Source organism: Sceloporus occidentalis, unplaced genomic scaffold (assembly GCF_023333645.1).
Source record: "Sceloporus occidentalis isolate IW3139 unplaced genomic scaffold, rSceOcc1.0.p SCAF_16, whole genome shotgun sequence".
Taxonomy (NCBI): domain Eukaryota; kingdom Metazoa; phylum Chordata; class Lepidosauria; order Squamata; family Phrynosomatidae; genus Sceloporus; species Sceloporus occidentalis.
In genome coordinates, this window is record NW_028316996.1 from 11,465,653 (window position 1) to 11,486,840 (window position 21,188).

Genomic DNA, 21,188 nt, shown 5'->3' on the forward strand with positions numbered 1-21,188 from the left:
GATAAAACTCGGAAGCTCGTCCCTTGTTGAGAGAATGTGTTTGCTCTGGCAGGCCGTGTGATGTCCTGAAAGATACGATTGGATCTGGATCCAGCGTAATGTCAATGTTTCCCACAGCTATGAAATGAGATGCGCTTTCAGATATGCACTTATGTTTGCACGCAGACTTTTTTGTTGGGAATTAATACTGCACTTTTGGATTCGGTGCCTGATGGTTTTAGCCGAGCTGCAGTATATGATGATACAGGCACAAGGGCCCTGGCCAATAGATTAATGTATATTTGTAAACTATATCAGAGTTTCTTAATATTTTACAACTATGTACGCAAGTAGCAGATGTTTACAATGAAGTACACCCAATAACATTTTCCCCAGTGGTTATTCCTGATTGTACATGGGTGGTCTCCGAAACCCCTCACTGTCCCCATGTTAGCATGTGCATGCTACTTCCAGCCAGCGGCTTCTCTCTGGCAGTGGGGACTTCATGCCAGGGTCCCTGTAACAGCTGCCTTTCTGACCTCAACAGCTAGCATGACTGAGTTTCATGGGAGTTGTAGTGACACCACCTGCAGCGCATGTAATGCCCAAGTCTGGGTTCCAATATGATCCTATTGTTCGTACCAATAGTTCAGGTTTTAATAAATTACCGTAGGTGTCATTATTTGATATTATCGCCAGCTGTCCTCCCCCACAGTCTGAAGTGAACGAAGAATAAAGGAAAAATCTATTTTTAGTACTTATTTTTGTTAGAAGTGAGCTAAGTTTTGACACTCACCGTAATACACAGAAAACCGATGACTACATGGAAAAATAATCAGGTTTTACGCCGCTACTTTGGAGTTTATTCTCTGAAGCTGGAGTCATTTCATAATATAAGTTTACCCAGTAAGAAGGGCTCTTCTGGCCCTGCATAATGGATATATCAATTGATTAGGTAAAACCCCACTGAACCATGCATAGCAAATGCCAAGTTTAGTCTTTTTACAGGAAAGATCAATTAGGGTGACCACATCCGCCCATGTTTTCCAGAATACATCTATTTTTGACATATTGCTGAACAGCCCAGACAGTATGGAGGATGTAAAACCGGCTATTTGGTTCCCTTCCATGAGTCTATACATCTCGCATACGGCAAGGCAACACGTTAACTATTCATCATTCATCAGTATGAAAAACTGATATGTGTCCTGGAAAACATGGCCAATGTGGACACCCTAGGATGAATGGTGATGGTTCCTCATAACGAAAACTCTGGTTTTAGGGAATAAACCACTCTTAAAGGGGGGGCACTGTGGAAATTTATTTAATTTAAAATGCATTCATCAGTCTGAAAGAGGCTTCACTTCTCAATAAATCTCTCCCATCGGGAGTGTCTGCCGGCCCCTCAGATTGCTCAAACTGTACGATTCCCTCACTCAGAGTCTGTATTAGGATTGTCAGTGGTATTCTTGCCGTAAATGTTTTATAAATTACCAGGTATGAGACAACCAAATAGGGGGCAGGGAACACTCAAAGCCCTCTAACACTTTAGTACTCTCAACTCCTTTTACACAAAGGTCAAATATTCCTGCCCTCCAAAACCTCACGAATGCTCCATATTTTACAGATTGGATGGTTGGGCTTCACTCCACTTTACAGAGTAGGGTTTGGAGACGCACATGCTTTACCTAGCATCCTAACTCTGCATTGGGAACACAGGTTGTTGGGTTGGTTGCAGTGATGTATTTTGGTTAAGGTCCACCAGGACGGCCGGTCCAAGGTCAGCAGCAAACACTGTGCTACAACCAGGAGCAGCTTGCCTTTTGTAAGACCAGGATACCTGGTGGTGCTCAGCTCAGTGAGGTGATTAGCAAGATCAGAGATTCCCCAAGTAACTGTCCCATTTGCACTGTGAAGGTTTATGCTTTGGCAAGAATACAACAGAACATTTGTTTTTGTTTGTTGTCATATCATATGATAGAGTCCGTTGTATATGTATAGAGCCCCCCCCCCCACACACATAACTAAAGATTAAGCATTTCTGATTTCAGAGCTGTATAATAATAGTAAACATGGAGAGATAGACCAAAAGGATACATCTGTGCAGAAGTTTATGTTCTGACACCCACACTAAGAACGCACTTTAGTAACTAAGAATGTATTTCTATATACCGGTGATACTACATAAAAGTACCCAAGCAATATTATATTTTTGAAGCGAAAGGAAACCCAGCAGGATTAAGCAAAAAGAGTTGGCTATAATAAGAAACTAAAACATCAAATATGGTTTGGCTTTTTATGCTGATCTGTATATTTTTGATACTTCTATAATGTTATTGCCCTGGTGATTCACCTACCAAAACTTTGCATGAAGAGTTTATTTTAATCTGGATTTTCTTAATCTAGACCATTTAGAAGTACTGCCATATTAATGTGTAAACGTACCAGATTTCGAGCAATGGGCCATTTCTGGGCACCTTATAAAGGGTATGGAAAGCATGGCAACACTTTGTCTGGTAGACATGGCTGATGATGTCATGGTTTGCGGGATTTACGGCAAGGAGGGCTTGTCTTTGCTCCCTTTCTTAGGAAGGAGTAATGCAGGGGTCAGGCCGTCCTTTGAGCTTGTGGTCTCTGCATCGCACAAGTGTGAGTAGCGGCACCGCAGGGCCACCCAAAGTGCATGATGTTGTCACTGCTAGCAGCGGATCATGGGAGATTGCATATACCAAAGCTGGAGTCAGAGAACGTCTGTTCCTGAATAGCAGCTGCAAGTAGGAGAGGTTAGTTATATTACAATAATTAATAGATTTTTATTGGAATGTTACTTTATACAGAATCTGAAAGTATCTTTTTAGCTTAATGCTAACCATATTTGTCTAGAGAAATCCAAACCCATTCAAAAATTAACTAGAGATGGTATAAATCTTTTATTGTATCAAACTGATATTGGTGTATTAAATATTTAAGGTAATTATGAACCGTAGCTTTGGGGAAAAAGTAGCCTGTTATTTCAGAATCCCAACAAAAATCATACATATCTAAGCTATTCTCATTGAAAACCTACAAAGTTTTATTCTTGATATTAGAAAGCACTTTGTTGGCAAAAAAGCTTAATTTTCGCCATGTTGCATGGGTCTTGATAGCAATGTATGCGTTTAAACATTTCACATGTAGACTACAAAGAGAAAAGAAATATGGATTGTATTTACATCTCTGCTTGTATGGATTGTAAAACTGCTATTGAGAAATTATTAGACAAATTTATTTTTCAATTGTTCTGCAGAATAACGTATCTTGTAATAAACTCATATCGACACATTTGCATTGCTTGAAATGCTTTGTAAAGTATATTTTTTATTGGAAAAAAGACTGACGCTATGTGTGCCAGTGGTTGGAAGAAGCCAATATGGGATTATGTGTTTTACACTCACCTAGTAAGTAAGTAAAGGTCATTTTCTATATGGATACAAACTTATATTAATACTTTATTACACAAGCCATATCCTATCCAGCCTTATAGAAGCTTTACCCATTTACCACAATGCCAAGGCTTATATTCAATAACTGTTCTTGGTGTTTAAATTGGGGTTTTATGAGAACTCTTCAGATGGAATGTGTAGGAACCAAGCAAACATGTGTGCAGTAGCCTTCATTCATTCATTATGGCTGACTTTATACAACTTGTATTTAAGTGTTGCTTGTATAATAATATGACTGCAATAAAATAAGCAATTTGGTACTTACTTTGTGTGCTTCTTATAATTACATATACAGCATGTAGTTGAAGGGTTAACTGTGTGCAGACTGGTTACCTTGCGCTCACGATACGCTGGATACGCACGACCACGCGCTGGGAGCCCATAAAAACGTAATGTACTGCCACGTGCATCCCGCCGGCAGCCAGCCACGTGTATGATATTTGCTGACCACTGGCCTTAAAGTGGCAGGGATGCTTAGACATCGCCAGACCAGCTCTGATCTGGAGTCCAGATCAACTGGGGCAGACTAAGTTGGGATAATCAGTGAATCGGGAGTATATTTACAGCAAGGCTGTGTTTCAGTATAGTAAAGGGTAAGCGGTATTAAACACAGATAATAGGGATCAGTACAATGAAGGTCATAAACCAGTAGGTGGGGGCAGATGGAAAGGTATGTCTTCTTCTACCAGGAAATGCAGGCTTTTTGAATTAATGTGCCATCAAAAACAGCGGCCGTGGAACACGCTGGCAGAAACGAGAGTGCATCCAAAGTCATTTTGAAAGGTTTATTAAAAAGAACTGTAAAAGACAGTAATATTTTGCAGCTATATTTTAATACCACATTGAACTGCTGTGTATGACCTCTAGCTAACTAATTCTTCAAGCATGATTGGGACTTAATACCAAAAAGAGTTCTAACTGCACTAAGCCTACTGATGTGAATATGTTTAATATGCATTGCTTGACTGCCACCATCTTTCAATGAAGACCTTAGACCTTCCTTTCTCAATATCTCACACACTACTCGATGGAATAATCATCAGGAGGATCTCTTTACTACTTAATAAAGTTTATCAATGTACATGTCAATGCACAAATCATTATTTGCTAACAGCATTACTCAATGGTGCATAAAGTGAAGGGTGAGATGACAGTGTTAGAAAAAGGCTTAAATATTTACAAAGATAGTGCTGAGAACCTACTACTATCTTCATTTCCACAAACTGGCCAATGTCCCTAAGTCATGGGCACATTTCTAATTCAGCAGACTTTAGAGATAAGTAATGATGCAAATTCTTTGACAAGAGATGAGTGCACTCACTGGCATACAAACAACATGCATTTCCAATAATAATATACAGGGCTGGCACTTACCTCATACATGGGAACACTCTGGGCTTGCCACAGAGGTGCCAAGGATCAGAGATGCTTACCAAAGCAGCGCTGTATTGTGTGGGCAGGGGAATTTGGCACCACCAACTTCTGCCATCATTCTTCACCGTCAATATTTGGTGTGACCACCCTTTGCCTTCAAAACAGCATTAACTCTTCTAGGTACACTTGCACAAAGTCAGGGATTTTGTAGGCATATAGTTAAGTGTATGATTAAACAATTATACCAAACAAGTGCTAATAATCATCAATTTATTATGTAGGTGGAAACACAATCATCAAATGAAACAGAAACAGCCATGTAGGAAAAATGCCCATAATATATATTAAGTTAAAATATATGCCTTTCTGATTTTCCAACTCCAGTCTCCAAGGACCAGTTTATATTGTGAATTTCAGTTTATGACCATTTAAGGGCAAAAGCCTCAAAAGAGGTTTTACATGTTGGTGGTGATCCTCCTGCAGTTTAGAAGATGAATCGAATGGGTCATTTATACTGAAAACATAAATACATCAGTACAACTAGGGAAGAATGCTTATTAAAAGGCACCATGTGAGTACCTTAATATGTATTTCTTTTTAAAAAGCCTTAATGTACTTACCTGAGATTGAATCTGCAGCACCTGCCCTCCTCCACCATGGTCGGAAGACTTCTGCCCGATTGTTAGTGGCAGGAAAGGTTGCAACGCATGCACACAGGAGTCTGAACAGATCCCTACCCGCATTTTCCAGACCAACTCTGTCGTTCACTAAGGGTAAGTATATCAAGAGCAAGATGTTTTTAGCCAACTACATCTGCTGCACAGAACATAGCTGAGGTGTAAGGGGAAGTCAACACCTTGAACTGGTGTTCCTCAAACCATTCCTGAACAAGTTTTGCTTTGTGGCAGGGAGCATTATCCTGCTGAAAAAGGCCAATGCCACCAGGGAATACTGTGTCCATTAAAGGGTGTATATGGTCTGCAACAATGCCTAGGTAGGTGGTACATGTCAAAGTAACATCCACATGAATAACAGGAGCCAGTTTCTCAGCAAAACATTGCTCAGCTGGCTTACTTTCTTCCCATAGTGCATCCTGGTGCTATGTATTCTCCAGGTAAGCGACACATGCGCACCCGGCATCCACGTGATGTAAAGGAAACTGATTCATTGGCCACCTTCCATTGCTCTGTGGTCCAGTTCTTATGCTCACGTGCCCATTGTAGGCACTTTTGGCAGCGGAGAGGGGTCAGCATGGGCACCCTGATTGATCTGCCTCTACGCAGCCTCATACACAACAAACTGCGATGCACTGTGTGTCCGGACACCTTTCCATCAGCACCAGCATTACATTTTCCAGCAATCTGAGCTACAGTAGCTCGTCTGTGGGATTTTACCACACAGACCAGCCTTCGCCCCACACGTGCACCAATAGCCTGGGCCACCTATGACCCTGTCGCTGGTTCACTGCTTTTCCTTCCTTGGACCTCTTTTTATAGGTACTGACCACTGCAGACCGGGAACACCCCACAAGATCTGCATCACAATTTGGCCCTTGTCAAAGTCGCTCAGATCCTTACGCTTGCCCATTTTTCCTGCTTTTAACACATCATCTTTGAGGACGAAATGTTTGCTTGCTGCATAATATATCCCACCCACTGACAGGTGCCGTGATAACAAGATTATCAGTGTTATTCACTTCACCTGTCAGTGGTCATAATGTTATGGTTGACAGGTGCATGATAGCAGAGTCTCCCTTTAAGTATCATTTAAGCACATCCAGTCCTTAAATCAGCAAATACTAAACAAGACCGTGAAAAGATTTTTAATACACAACATTTAGAAAGAAATATTTGGCCAAAGGTTATCAATTACTAAAATATTTGAACAGAGTTATTTTAAAATATTATACAACATATCAATACGACGTATAGGATGTAAACAAGTGCCTGTGACATCCCAGTGGATGTCAGCTAAAAAGTGCATTAAATCAACAAAACGTATAAACTATATTATAGCTGCCTGTATTATATATATAACGTTTAAATTATTTAAATTATAGACTTACCCTTAATGTCATGGGTGTTCAAATATCTAGATTCTCTATTAGTTTCTGTACCTAACGCAAAATGTTACAAGAGAGACAGTGGATTGAAGTAAGTACATTTTACCAAACATAAAAATCGAATCAAGGTGTTCTATTGGTTAATATATAAAACTTTAACCAGTCTTATTTATCACATAGGCAAATATTCTATTATAACTCATCCGTCCTGCATGAAAAATACGCTTGTTATGTCCCCTAAATTAGGGGTGGCCTCCGCAGCTAGTTTTATGCTATGTTTATTCATTAACAGGGGAATCCAAAATCCAGGCGTTTCATACAAAATTAAACCAGAAAAAGGTTTTATCTCAACTCACCTGTGTCCATTAGTTTAATAAAGATATACAGAAAAACTACCAAAAACATATAGTCTCCTCTGATCTGGTAGAGCCAGAAAACACTGCTTATGAGAACGGTTAAGAAGAGATAGTCTTTTATAGATATTTTCTATAACGGTCCAAACACTGGTGAACTGCAGCTGTGTATTATGACACATTAGGATGAGTCTATTGTTGGGCTTTTATGTGAAGAATCTGTGTCAGACATGCTGCTCATCAGGAGCGATTGAGCAGTCCTTCGTGACATTCTGCTGCACAGATGCTTGAGTGGGCTTCTGTTGTGGAAGAATATTTGGTGCCGTATTACAGAACATACTAAGACTTTCAGGATATGAAACCCAAATGTGTTGTACTAGCATTAATTGGGTGCTGTCACTAGGGAAGGGCAACAGCTTTTTGTGAATCACTGCAATCTGGGAACACGAAAGGCATGATGTAAAAGGAAACGTAAGGTAACACGGTTACACATAATGGGACGCATTCCGCAGACAGACATTTATGTGAGCTAATGGGATCTGTATACAACGGCTAATCTGTCTGGTTAGGGATGAACGTGTTTCAATGCTGTATGGTTTATCATAACACTTACACGCTTGTTAAATTGCTACAACTAACTCCTGGAGATTATACGAGCTCCGAGGCAGTGAAGTGCGGTACATACTGTATTATTTTCAAAATAATTCAAATAAAAAATAAAACCATAATTGCTCTGATTATGAAAGAAAACGACTATCTGTCAGCCGACTGGACATGTCCATTGATTTCTATGGTGATAAGGTCACTTTTAAAAGTTCCTATTACTTTTACTGCCCTCGCTGACATACTGTACATTCTATATACGTCACACGTGCTATATAACGGTGTAACCAAAAATGAAGACATACTAAAGATGCAAGCTTATCCCAGCAGGTAGGACATTGACATAACTATTAACAACATATTGTGTATATAAATCAAACTGATCATTAAAGAAAATATTTTACATATGTTATATACACTGTTGTTTTCCTATAGCTTACGATACTATTAAAGGTCCGCTCTAGCCCTATTTTCATAGCATGGACTCCAATGCATTTTATTACAAGCTATTTGTAGGATGCATTGTTTAGTTACTAGAGATAGACAGTGAAACGTCTGCCTTTTTTTATTCCTCCCCATGTTGCCTCTACTGAAGGCAGGAAGTGTTCTTAAGTATGAAACCCCTGATGCAAATAATCTACCTGAACGCTGCTCCCATGGGTTTCAGTCAGAGCACTACAATGCACAGCAGGATACTTACGGATTTCAGAGGAGGCAGCCATGGGGGGAAGATGGAAACGAGGCAAAAAGTTTCCATGTGAAACAGACTCCATTAAAATATAAAAAGGATTAAAAAAAACAAGCGACGGAACTGTCAAAAAGTTTGCTTCCAACATATTAGTGTGACAAAAACAATAGACGCGTACTATCTTACATTAAATTGTATATATTAACAATTTGTATGGACCATCTATACATACATAGTGTTGTATAAAGAACGTCTATTAATAATTAAGGCGGATTTTGTTGGTCATGTGAAAGAGGTTCATTTGAAGTCAAGGTGCGCAGTGTTGCCATTAAAATCTGTAAATTTAGGCCGGCTGTGTGCAGAAGGGTCTCTGGAAAGGCTTGCACAGGGTCTCCGATGTTCTGCATCGTCACTATGGCTTCAAGGTAACGCTCCACCAGCGAGTTTGAGAAGGAATTTGTTGTATTATTAGCCCTGACGTGACTAATCAGGGAAGCTGCATTTGAGTAAACTGTTTTCGCAGAGAGCGAATTACAAGGCAGACCAAACAAAGACCGGAAATTCAAGAGCATCCGAGAGAGCAGAAATGCGCTAAACTCTATTTTGTGTTTGTCAAACTCGTGCGCTGCTTTTTTGTGAAAATCTTCAATTGATTCATTGATTTCGACAATGTCAAAAAGTTCTTTTTTTACTTGGGCTGAAATAACATAATCCAGTGGAAACTTCCCATTGACGTCTTTCTGACGCAAAATAATAGGTCCTGCAACACAAAAGATTTTAGTTAAAAATTATTCTATGCAAAGTTTGTGGAAGCCACTTCAAAATACATGAAATGGAATTTAAAAAACAAAACAAAAAAAATCTATATATATAAATATTTTTTCTATGTTTTGAGAAAAAAATATAAATTCATTTTTCCTTTCCAACAAGTCACTCTTCATTCGGTGACACATTCAGTCACAGAGCCGCATCCTTTTTTGCGCCTTAAGTGTTTTGAAGGCTTAGTGCCATTGGCATGGTGGGCATGGATTACATTTTTGAATCAAAAGGACAAGTAAGGTTCAAGGGTCCCTTGCAGACAGAATATGTCCAAGCCATGATGTCAAGCGGGTGAGTGGAAGGTAAACAACAAACAAATTAGGATTAGAAAGTAAAACAACACACATTGCTTCACGCTTAACATAAAAATCTTAGCATATAAAATCAACATATGTTTTAGTATCACCATATCTTTCATTCTCACATTATTAATGTAAAACACCAGTTATCAGAAGATTTAATGGGTAATTAATATATAAAGGGGGACACAGTCTGGAGATCTGAAAATGAAGCGTAGTGTCAGGCGTCTCCTTCAGTCCATCATACATGTTTGCGACGCAACAGCCAGGTTAAAAAAAAAAAAAAAAAAAAAGTTTGCAGATATATAAACATGGAAGAATAGGGGTTATACATAAAAATGATTCTGGTTCCGTTTAAACAGTAACCCTGTCACCATAGCGACAAATGAAACGGTCCAATCAGGAGGAGTATTTCACTGCTTTTCAAACTTCACATCAGTAACACTTTTTGTTTATGGATGTGCATAATTTAGTTGCAGCCCCAGTATCAAAAACACAATATATAAAAGAGCATCAATCCTGCCCGTGATCCAAACGTCCCAACACCAAAGGAAACTATTGTTTTATTTGCTGAACAAAAGCAATAATAAGCATAATAAGAATAAACAGAGACCAACGAGTGACATCTCCCAGTGAATAGACTGGAGCTATGGACCTAAGCACGTTAGTACTAGTAGAAAGAAATACTTAAAGGGATTATTGGTGGCAGTGTTAAAAAAAAAATAAAAACAAAAAATATACGTATATATATATATATATATATATATATAAAAATTTAAAAAAGTCACTTATTTCTCTCTCTGATAAGGCAAAGGTCAAGTACATCTCCAAAACTGTTTGAGAAAGCACATTATTATTTCAGCACACGTTAGGGTAGGGAATGTTTTAATATTTTAAATACTTCCCGCATCAGCGCTGAAATTCAGCTTTTCTCCGCTGTGTCTGATTACTGTGAGGCCGGTTGCTAGAATGTCAGACAGCCAAGGATGAGCCAAGGATGAGTCCGCACGCTGCCAGAATTCTTGTTCAAAGACCTTGATGTATGCACGTTTACGGAGATCTCCTCCCTTAGGACATCAAAGTTCTTTGCTACCCATTTTTCACATAAGGCTAAGAAAAACCGCACAGCCGTCCGTGCCGAACCATCTCCCATACAGGGCTAGAGAGTAATTTAATATTGGCTGCCGTATCATTTAGACTGATTGAAGTGTAGCCAGGTATTGGCTTGGCATGTCACAAGCATGCCTCTGTTGATAAATAAAACAACTAGGAGACGCACCATCACACTTCAATAAATATAAAGAGTGAAGAATGTTCAAGACGAAGACCAAGAAGAGGCTTTAATCTAGACACCAAGTGGCCTTTAGAGGGCAGGAGAAGCTAGCATATAAAAGAAACGATTATACTATAACTATTTATATGAAATAAGAGTCTTTCTTTGGGTATATTTGGCCAACAGAAAACACAACTTACACCAGTAAACGTAATATCTTGTTGGTAGAGAAACAGAGTTGAGCCTTTTATTGGATTTTCTGCTAATTAAATTAAACATATAAATGTATAAGATGTCCCCTTTTAAAAAATGTCTAGACAAAGCAAATAAATGTTTCATGCTGATTCTTGAAAGATAAATAAAATGTTATCAAATGCATAGGTCACAAAAATGCTCCAGAACCATCCCAAGAAATATGGAAAAAAGAGTAGGGATGTTGAAGTGTAACATAAAAGCAACACAGTATAGAATGAAACGCAGCTTACCGCCATACTGAAGAAGCAATTTGCCAATTTCGACATGTCCGTTTAGCAAGGCGTCGTGTAAGGGAGTCACACCATCCACATGACTGAGCAGGTCCACTTCTGGACAGCGTTGCAGAATTTCCCGGACACATTCTGTGCTGCCATGGTTACAGGCTTCGTGCAAAGGCGTCCAGCCAGCATTGTCTGTGTTATAAATCAGCAACAATTAAGCAAGGGGAAGCCGCGACGAGAACACTGTACACATCGCATAGGACGGTTATACATCGCGTAGGACGGTTATACATCGCGTAGGACGGTTATACATCGCATAGGACGGTTATACATCGCGTAGGACGGTTATACATCGCGTAGGACGGTTATACATCGCATAGGACGGTTATACATCGCATAGGACGGTTATACATCGCATAGGACGGTTATACATCGCATAGGACGGTTATACATCGCATAGGACGGTTATACATCGCGTAGTACGGTTATACATCGCATAGGACGGTTATACATCGCATAGGACGGTTATACATCGCATAGGACGGTTATACATCGCATAGGACGGTTATACATCGCATAGGACGGTTATACATCGCGTAGGACGGTTATACATCGCGTAGGACGGTTATACATCGCATAGGACGGTTATACATCGCATAGGACGGTTATACATCGCGTAGTACAGTTATACATCGCATAGGACGGTTATACATCGCGTAGGACGGTTATACATCGCGTAGGACGGTTATACATCGCGTAGGACGGTTATACATCGCATAGGACGGTTATACATCGCATAGGACGGTTATACATCGCATAGGACGGTTATACATCGCGTAGTACAGTTATACATCGCATAGGACGGTTATACATCGCATAGGACGGTTATACATCGCATAGGACGGTTATACATCGCATAGGACGGTTATACATCGCGTAGGACGGTTATACATCGCGTAGGACGGTTATACATCGCGTAGGACGGTTATACATCGCGTAGGACGGTTATACATCGCATAGGACGGTTATACATCGCATAGGACGGTTATACATCGCATAGGACGGTTATACATCGCGTAGTACAGTTATACATCGCATAGGACGGTTATACATCGCATAGGACGGTTATACATCGCATAGGACGGTTATACATCGCATAGGACGGTTATACATCGCGTAGGACGGTTATACATCGCGTAGGACGGTTATACATCGCGTAGGACGGTTATACATGGTACGCACATTCACATAGGACGGTTATACACGGTACGCACATTCACATAGGACGGTCATACATGGTACGCACATTCACATAGGACGGTTATACATGGTACGCACATTCACATAGGACGGTTATACACGGTACGCACATTCACATAGGACGGTTATACATGGTACGCACATTCACATAGGACGGTTATACATGGTACGCACATTCACATAGGACGGTTATACATGGTACGCACATTCACATAGGACGGTTATACACGGTACGCTGTACACATCACATAGGACGGTTATACATGGTACGCGCATTCACATAGGACGGTTATACATGGTACGCGCTTTCACATAGGACGGTTATACATGGTACGCTGTACACATCACATAGGACGGTTATACATGGTACGCTGTACACATCGCGTAGGACAGTTATACACGGTACGCTGTACACGTCGCACAGGACGGTTATACACGGTACGCACATTCACATAGGACGGTTATACATGGTACGCACATTCACATAGGACGGTTATACATGGTACGCACATTCACATAGGACGGTTATACATGGTACGCTGTACACATCACATAGGACGGTTATACATGGTACGCACATTCACATAGGACGGTTATACACGGTACGCTGTACACATCACATAGGACGGTTATACATGGTACGCGCATTCACATAGGACGGTTATACATGGTACGCGCTTTCACATAGGACGGTTATACATGGTACGCTGTACACATCACATAGGACGGTTATACACGGTACGCTGTACACGTCGCACAGGACGGTTATACACGGTACGCACATTCGCATAGGATGGTTACACATGGTACGGTACGCACATTCGCATAGGATGGTTACACCTGGTACGCTGTGCACAACTCATGGGACGGTTATACATGGTACGCTGTACACATCGCATAGAATGGTTAAACATGGTACGTACATTCGCATAGGACGGTTATACATGGTACGCACATTCACATCGTGTGATACGAACATTCTACTAATAACAGTCGTACTTTTACAGATCATAATTCGAATTCTCACGGGCAGCGGCTACAACATTAACTCTTGCGGCAGAGAGTTTATAAACTCCAACGGGTGAAAAAGCAGCAATGTAAAGAGCTCACCTTTTACGTTAATGTCTGTGCCAGGTATGCTGAGCAGCATGATTAATTTCTTTACTTTGTTGTTTCTGCAAGCTGTATGGAGGGCCGTCTCTCCTAGCAAAAATGAATTTAAAAATTAGGCTTATAAAGATTTACAATGTAGTGGCAACAAATTTTTAAAAGCCCATAAAACTAAGATACAAGGATGCTTGCCAGGGAAAAAAAAAAAAAAAAAAAAAAAGCGACTCCTGTTCAGGGGAAAGAATAATAATTTAAAAAAGGCAGTAGAGATCATTTGGTCTAGCAGGCATTTAGCAATGAGGTTCCCAAGGTTTGCCAGTAAAAGCGTTCCCCTCCTTTTCACTGTCAAGGTTTTAAAGCTTCTGTGACATACAATAAAAGCCTGAAATGAACAGTGAACTCCAAAAACACTCAGTTTTAAAGCAATAAAAGTTTAAAGTATGCAGTTGCCCTCCCTTAAAATTATTCATGAACCTCCATTACACGAGCCGGCCTTTTACACGGCATTTATAGCTTAATTCAAATGAATGTTCCCGGCCAAGCACGAGCGCCTCCGCACAGCACAGGATCATTCTCAATTTGAAATCCTTTAGCAGATGGTTTGCGGATTCTCAGGAAGCTGCCCGGACTGCAGATACATGCGCCGACTATAATAGAAAAAGGTGACACCTTCTGAAACGCCCGCGTGAGCGAAGTCGGAATATCGAGCACAGTGTTTGTTAAGATATTAGGGTCTCATAAACTTGACATTTCTAGCGCAGAAAGGGCCGGGGAGCAGCCATGATTGAGATATTAACGTCTTTTTCTCCCAGCCTGGCGGTTCATTGCCGCGCAGTAACCGGCTGATTTCAGGAAAGTGCTCACTGCGTGAAGAATAGCCCATGTAACCTACATTACTGTCATAAAAGTGTGGCATACGGAGGTACTTTGTATAAGCATAGAGGCGTAAGATATATAAACTTTGTCTGCCAAATAATTGGCGACTGAGACTTTGAAGAAGAAAAATACCAAATGCGTGTTTAAAACTGCAGCTGAAAACAATTCTGCTAACCAACAATATATGCTGTTTACCAATTAAACCACTTTTATGCTTATTTCCACCTTACACTAGATTAAAAGTTGGTCTACCTGTCCATATGGTTACTCTTCGGTCTAATCAGAATTCGGACTGTATCTTAACTATTCTAGGACCATGATTAATAACTGAAAACTGTGTAATCGGTTTATGTACAGCCACTTTCTCTTAGCAATTCTTTGAATGTTCTTTTGTCTTGTTCTGCATTGAGCAAACAAATTATTTATGAGAAGCTTGCCCTGCCCTTTAATATATGTGAAAAAACAGGTTAACAACAAAAGAAGACCCTTCAAAAGATATCATACCGATGATGTATCTACATCTTATGTATGAGTAAACCCACTTTAAATGATTTATAGCCATGTAGTGCCAGGTATAGCCTATGATTTGTGTACAGCAGTACATGGGACTTGAGTGAATTACAGGCACAATATTTCACACTAAAATACTAAAATTTTGTTTAGAATGAGCCAGAAGAATGATGCGCTTTGGGCTCAATGCCTGCAACAAAACTGCCCATATGCTACACAATCGGAAACGTAGTAATATGCATCAAGTCTGAAACGGATAGGTGGCAGAATCTAGTAGAGGTGAGTGGGATTGTCGTCATCCACGCATTTCAAATAAATATGAGGTCACATGGTCTTTTCTCTTAACTCTCGCAGCCAAAGAGACCGTATGATTACCATTACTGGGGTTCCTCTTTAAAGATGAATGTTTGCTGTCATTTAAAAAGCCTATCATGACGGTCTCCAAGCTTTATAATCTATATCATACGGACAGGTATAACATATATGTCTTTCTGTGGCTTTGATTTGTGAACTACATATACAGCCCAAAGCTGATCCCCGATGCAGATCATCTTCACTGAGATCAATGAAAAAAAAAAGAGTGAACACATTTAAATTAAACAGATGTTTTTGCCAATTAGACAATGTTTAGGCGGACGAGCGCTCTCTATTTCTCTGCGCTGCCCGTGATGTTAATGTAAACTCGACTTGTACCTTTAGTGTTATGATAGTTGTGTGGTAGCCCCGACACTGCAGTGGGTATATTTTCCTTCACGCAATCAGATCTTGCTTCTGTTTTCCTTCTTAGTTTTGGATACAATCTGTTAAACAAAAACATACATCAGTTATAATAAAACGTGAGAAACCAAAAGTGCCCAGAAATACAGATTCAGAAAACAAAATCATCTACAAAGAGCAAAATGTGTAAAATTATGACAGCATAATATCAAAAAGCACAAATTAAACCACTGTTCTGATAAGAGTAAGCACTATCACAGTAGATGTTATCTCCAATCTACAGTTTTAGCAGCTTTTCTAAAATTTCAAGCACTTGCAGCAACGAAGGCAGTGACGACTGATTGAAAATACTGATGAAGGAGCGCGAGGATTACTTGGCTGTGGAAAAGTATTTGCCTAATGTCTTCTATTTGTTTTGCATATTTGCCACACTTTAATGGTTCAGATCATTAAACTAATTTTAATATTAGAGAAAGGTAACCCGAGTAAATAAAAATTTTTTTTTTTAAATTATGATTTCATGTATACAAGGAAAAAAGCTATCCAACCCTACCTAGCCTGATGTGAAAAAGTAATTGGCCCCTGAAACAAACTTTAATTTCACTAGACATACCCATTCATGATTAGTGCCAGTCCTGTTGAATGTAAATATCAATTAAATAGAACCTGTCTTGCAAAGTGAAGTAGACCAAAGGGTTTCTAGAGGAATTCAAGACTAGATGAGAAACAAAGTCATTGACATCAGTTTGAAAAGGGTTACAAAGCTATTTCTAAGGCTCTGGGACTCTAGAGAACCACATTGAGAGCCGGTTTGTACAAATGGAGAAAATGTGGAACAGTTGTGAACCTTCCCAGGAGTGGCTGGCTACCAAAATTCCTCCAAGAGCTCATCTTATCCAGACAACTTATCCAGGAGGTGACAAAAGAGCCCAGACTAATACGTAAAATAACTGGAGGTCACGCTTGCCTCAATTAAGGTCAGTGTTCATGATTCCATTGTAGGAAAGAGACTGTGTAAAAATAGCATCCGTGGAATGAGTTGAATGGTGAAAACCACTAGTGACAGAAATAACACAAAGGCTCGTCTCAATTGCCCCAAAAAAAAAAAAAACACCTTGATGACCCCCAAGACTTTTGGGATAATATTCTGTGGACTGATGAGTGAAAAGTAGAACTTTCTGGAAGACATGGATCCCGTGACATCAGGGGTAAAGCTGATTCCACAATAAGTGTGTTGTTGGTAGTGTGATGGTCTGGGGCTGCTTTAGGGCATGAGTGACCTCACATATTTGATGGAACCATGAATTCTGTTGTCTACCATGATCCTGAAGCACAATGAGCCGAAGCGCACAGACAAGTCCACCACTGAATTGCTCAAATGAAGGTTTTGTGATGGCCTAGTCAAAGTCCTGACATGAATCCAGTTTTGATGCTGTGGTATGATGTCAAAAAGGCAGGCAAAAAAACACAATTGGCAACAATATGCATGGAACAATTGTTGTGAGTAAACTGGTGGAATGTTTTGTGCTATACAGCTTGGGTATAAAATATAGCTTTTGTTTCTGGGCTTATAAAATTGTGAAAAAAAGTATTTTATTATTTAAATGCAAAATAAAAGACATTGTCTTGCAGATGCTCACTCTCAAACGTGTTGATAAAAGTGAAGAAACTGAAAAAAAGAAATGGATAATTGGTCTAATATGCATGCAGAATAAATATATAATTCTAGGGTACAGGAACACTTTGTTGAGATTATATAAAAGAATGTACATTTAAAGGACTGGCCACATACAAACCTTGCTTTACATAATAGGTCAGGGCCAACAAATTATCAGAAAAACTTGTGGAAAGTTTCACGATATTCCGTTCTCACATCTACTTAAGAAACACACCTGCAGACATGACTGAGCTGGTATTAATGCGGGGTCAGGAAGGGTTATGAGAGGTTTTGTATATCCTGGGAAGAATCATGTATTTCCTATCCTGGGCATATTTTTCTGCAGCTGAATAGACATACACCTGTAAGTCATGACACCCCTGTAATATACTTCTTTTTAACTCTGAAACACTGGATATCTTAATTAACTACTAATGTAAACATCTGGAGAGTTGCAAACAGGATCATCATTATTCTACCTATGCATAGAAAAGCACCTGGCAATGAATACATAAGTAAAAGCATGAATTTAAACAACGTTAGACAGGAACCACTTAAACGATCCCTTTCTCTGTGGGACAGAAAATACTATAGATACTATACATATCTATGCTTAAAACTACAAACATAACAAAAATGTTTGGTGTGATTAGTTAAATTATCTCTATACACACATAGCAAGAAAAGGTAAATAAACCCTTTGGAATTACTCCTTCTGTATTATTTTCTGCATTCATTCTTAAAATGCGATCTGATCTTTATCTAAGTGATCTTTATCTAAGTATAGACAAACACGATGCGCTTCAAAGCCGCTCTATTCCTGATGCTCCCGCCACCATGTTTCACCTTTGGTACGCACTGCCCTTTTTACACCATATGTAGTGCTGCGTGGTATTCCCAAACAATTTAGCGTTAGTGTCATCAATCCACAAAACATTTCCCCAGTAGCGTTGTGGAGAGTCAAGGTGCTCTTTGGCAAACAGCGATGTTTAATTGGAGAGCAGCAGATTGCTTTGTGGTGTCCTGCCATGGACGCCATGCATGAACAGAGATATTAACCGCATTCCTTTAAACCTTTAGTCATCCTGGCTGGGTGCCCACTTCTAGGGAGAGTAGCCACAGTACTAAATCATCTCCATTTATAAACAGTTTGTTTATGTGGACTTATGAATATGTAAACTCGTTGAGATTACTTTGTAACCCTTTCCAGCTTTTTGCAAATAAACAATTACTTGTAGGTCTTCCAAGATTTCTTTTTTGTGGGGCATGGTTAACATCAACAGATGCTTCTTGGCATATAGCAAAGTGTAAATGTTTGAGTGTTTTTTAATGTCAAAGTAGCTCTAAAACGCACATTGAACCCAGTTTCACTGATTGGACTTTAGGTTCGCTAACTCCTGACTCCTGAAGTGATTAGCCTAGGAGTTCCCATACTTTTTCCAACCCACACTGAATGTTTTGAATGACGTATTCAATATGGACAGGAACAATACAATTATTTTTTGTGTCATTTGTTAAAACAGATTGTGTTTGTTCACTATGGTAACTTAAATAAAGGGTCACTTACTTTTTCTGGCTACTGTAGTTGGTACATAAACAGAAAAACATGATTAATGATACAAACTTACTTGTAAATCTGCCAAAGTATAATAATATATACTGTATGGATTAGGGAAACATCAAGTAAAATTGACACTTATTTCAAGAATGGGTGATGCTTATTTGCCCACCTGTGTAAAAACATGCAATAGACCTCCTGGTATATGGGGAAGTCCTATTAGGGAGCAACCTTTTAGGGCTGATGGGGTTTGCCTGACTTTGTACACAAATCCAAATCTAATTAAGATGTCATACAAGGAAGGAAACTGCAATATTACCTCTGTTTGGGGGGGTTCAAATAAAAATGAAGGTTTTTTTAAGTTATTTAGGTAAAAGATTCAGTAGCATTGATGCAAAATATTCCATAAACTGTATAGTAACGGGAGAACAAACTGTATATGTTGACATTCAGAGAAGTAACGATGATATTTCCATTTATGATCCCTGTAACCTAATTAATGGTGTTTCTGTGTCAGGTACTTGCAAATAATATTACGTAAGGTTACAGAAGCTAACAGACTATATTAAACAGAGCTCTACTGTGCGAATTACATAGTGCTATAAATATCATATCTGAAGTGTCATTGTTTCTTTATTGCTGCAGCGAGTATGCCATTGTTTTTACCATTGCCATTATTAGGAAGAGCATGCTCTCAATTTTCAGCACAGCCATTAACACTGAATAGGGTACTAAAGATGACAGGTAGCCGGTATGAGACATATGGTAGTGGACACAGATTAAAGAACCGTACTGTATACCTAACACCTTTTTTTATTCTTAATGATTACTGAAAATGAAACCACACTGACTGATTGTGCATCTTTTCTGCTTTCATAAACTCTTATTAATTGAAAAAAACCCAAAACATTTAACCTTTGGGGCTTTAAGAAAATTCTACATATTACTCTCAACAAATCTTTATGGCCCTCTAGGCTGCTCAGGAGTAAATTGGTGGAAGACCATTTGCGTGTATTGTAGGTTAAACACACAAAAGGCTTTCTGACAGTCAGATCCATTTTCCAGCAACAAAAAAGGTCACGTAAAGTTCAAGACATGTGTCAGGTCAAGGGCTGTCCCCCAAAGCATGAAAACGCTGATGTTATTGCTATTACTTACGGGAGATCAAGCAGCACTTCGCTTTGGTTGTGATTTTCACCATTTAGCATCAGTAAAGCCCTTTGAGACTCCAGGCAGGACCTATGCCCTATTTTCCCTTTTCTTTGGATCTTCCGCACTTCCTCGGTGCCACATGCTCCCACGCTCCATAATGCTGGGATGTATGCAAAAATCTGTAGGCAAATGCTGGGTTAGGCTAGTTTTTCTATAATAGTTGTTTAAATTACACAGTGGCTTGATTACCAGACATCACACCCCATAAAATTGTTCTATGATATAAAAGCAATACAACGAGAAGCAAAAAGCAATTTTTATTATAATCAGAACCTTAAAATGTTATGCCACTGGTGCTATTGAAGAGTTTCGCACAATATATTAGGAAGCCTCGCATGGCTACTCTCCGGGGAGTGTGGCCACCTAACGGGTAGCCTGAAGCATTCATCTGCCACCTTTCATTTCTGCAAAAAGACCACTGACCCATTTTTAGGTTCTATTCCTTTTTTAATAAGGACATCAAAGCTACGCATTGGCTCAATGTTAGATTTTTATGGCCGTGCGCGGCATTATTTTTCTTACAAGTCTTTTAGGTTTTTGAGTCAGCCTTCTACAATTGAAATATTTAGCTGATTTAACATAAAGGTAGAGTAACCAAACAGAAAAAAAAATTGTAATCTTCAAAGGGGCATGAAGCAACCAAGGTTTGTCTAATAGAAAACACGTCCAGATATGTGATGGCTGCAACACTGCGCTTCTTGGGTGATTTGTGGAATGAATCCAGTAATATGGGTCAGTATTTAGCCAGTGAATGAATCCAGTAATATGGGTCAGTAATTAGCCGGTGAATGAATCCAGTAATATGGGTCAGTATTTAGCCAGTGAATGAGTCCAGTAATATGGGTCAGTAATTAGCTGGTGAATGAATCCAGTAATATGG

At 39.4% G+C, this 21,188-nt stretch overlaps 1 pseudogene; it reads right to left on the reverse strand.

Moving 5' to 3' along the window:
- Positions 1-8,804: 8,804 nt before the first annotated feature.
- The window catches only part of LOC149303035 (SMC5-SMC6 complex localization factor protein 1-like), a 42,970-nt pseudogene continuing 30,586 nt past the window's right edge, over positions 8,805-21,188 (reverse strand).